Source organism: Lathyrus oleraceus, chromosome 5, assembly GCF_024323335.1.
Source record: "Lathyrus oleraceus cultivar Zhongwan6 chromosome 5, CAAS_Psat_ZW6_1.0, whole genome shotgun sequence".
NCBI classification, from domain to species: domain Eukaryota; kingdom Viridiplantae; phylum Streptophyta; class Magnoliopsida; order Fabales; family Fabaceae; genus Lathyrus; species Lathyrus oleraceus.
This window is the reverse complement of record NC_066583.1, coordinates 87,272,643-87,275,037: the sequence shown is the minus strand read 5'-3', so window position 1 is coordinate 87,275,037 and position 2,395 is coordinate 87,272,643.

Below are 2,395 nucleotides of genomic sequence, written 5' to 3'. Positions count from 1 at the left end.
GATCCGGTAAGATGTTGGGGGGTCATTATAAGAGAGGAATCGAGGTTGCTCCTGCTTTAAAAAAAAAAAAAAAGAAAAGAAAAGAAAAGAAAAGAAAAAACAAGAAATGCCTGAACCGAGAACAAAAGAAGAGGTTCGTGGTTTCTTAGATAGATTGAACTGCATGTCATGGTTCACATCTCATCTAACGGCCACGTGTGAACCCATATTCAAGATGTTGAAAAAAAAGATCAAACGGTCAGGTGAAATAATGATTGCCAAGGGGCATTGAAAGAATAAAAAAAATAATAAGGAGCAGGAGCCTCTGATTCAGATACTTCCTGTGGAAGGAGCAACTGTTAAATCTGTACTTGACGGCCTTCGAGGGGTCTACGAGGTGTATTGGGTCAGCATGACGCGTCTTGTCGAAAAGAGCATGCAATTTACCTTAGCAAAAAGTTTACCGACTGTGAAACAATACATTCACTGTTCGAGAAAACTTGCTGTACTTTGGCATAGGCTGCTCGCCGACTGAGACAGTATATGCTGATTCATGCCACTTTGTGGATTTCCGAGATGGATCTGATCAAGTATGGGTTTGAGAATCCAGCATTTACCGGACGGGTTGCGGGAGAGCAAAAGAATGTTGACTGATTTGTGATCCGCTCAGAAAGCAATCAAGGGGTGTATTGTCTGATTACATCTCTCCGCAACCCATTGAGGATCATCAACCGATGAAGTTTGAGTTCCCTGATGAGGACATCTCGAGGTACTCAAATCGAAAGATTGAGAGTGACCGATCCCGGAGGAGGGGCCTGACCCCGAATCCGAACGGATTCTGATGTCTGATGGGGAGGATAAGGTGAATGAGTTTTGTTGCCCGGATAACGTTTGCATGCACCGACGGTGCGATTGTGCAGAAAATGGTGGTAACCTACAAGGATTGGCATGAGATGTTGCCGTTTGCGTTACATGGGTATCGAACGTCGATGCGCCCATCTACTGGGGCAACTCCTTTCTCATTGGTATATGGGATGGAAGCGGTATTACCTGTTGAGGTTCAGATTCCCTCTTTGAGAGTCCTGATGGACGTCAAGTTGCAAGAGGCTGAATGGGTAAGAACCCGGTATGAAGAGTTGAGCCTGATAGAGGAAAAGAGGCTAGCTGCCATCTGTCATGGGCAGTTATACCAGCAACGGATGAAGCGTGCTTTTGACAAAAAGGTACGACCTCGGGTGTATCACGTAGGTGATATGGTGCTGAAAAGGATCCTTCCTCCTCAAAACGATCGAAGGGGCAAATGGACACCGAATTATGAAGGTCCGTTCGTGGTCAAGAAGGTTTTCTCCGATAGAGCCTTGTTGTTAACGACCATGGATGGCGAGGATTTTCCATCCCCTGTGAATGCGGACGCAGTTAAAAAATACTTCGTATAAATTGACCCGCTGGACGAAAAGAACAAAATAGTCCAGGCAAAAATGGGCATCCCGGCGAACCAAAAACAGAAAGAAATGGTTCGGGCAAAAATTAGGGATATGAATGAAAAAAATGTACACCCGGCAAGCCGAAAACCTGAAGAGGCGACTTGGGCAAAAAAGGGTATCCCGGTGGACTGAAAACCCGAAAGGGCGGTCCAGGCAAAAGAGGGATTGAAACGAACAATTGCGTCTAGCATGATCGTTTGCGCTTTGGTTAAAGCATCATGGATAATACCCGGTAGGGATCAGTCAGAAGCGTCTTGTTCAGAAGGCAGAAAAGCACGGAGAGTCTGAGGACATATGGGGTGTAACCGAGTTGGAACTCGATGAGATCGCGGGTTTCACATTGCCATTAGGATGGATTTTCCTTTTGAGCGCAGTTACCTCTTTTCAGGAATTGCTTCCTTTGTATTGCTCAATTTGAGCCACACTTTTCCAATCAATAAAATATTCAGTCAAATAATTTTGTTTTTGTCTTTCATTACCGCTTTGATTGCAAAAACATCCAAATATTTTTGATAAAGAGTTTTGCATTTTTAAAACATACAGGTTTCCTTCCAATGCATGTTTATAAGATTGAAAGCTTGAAATCTTATTTGGAAGGTTGAGTGACCCAAGTGTTGAAATCTTGACACGCCTGGGGCACGGTTTTATCTGACGATCTGTTTTGCAGGAACTGTTAGATATTCTTCACTCACTTGCAGGTTGTGATGTGGAAGCTTTGTAGCAGATCCCCATGAGAGTCCGATCAGGGACGAACGTATGAAGAAACGACGAAGCGACGTTGCGACGTATGACGAGCCTTGATGATAATCAAGAAGACTCTTCAAAGTCGGAAGACTGGAAAGTTTGTAATTCCCCGCAGAGTTCGATCAGTGCACGAAGAAGGGCGACGAAGAGACGACGAGAGACGTCCGGCGACCTTTGAAATTAATCAA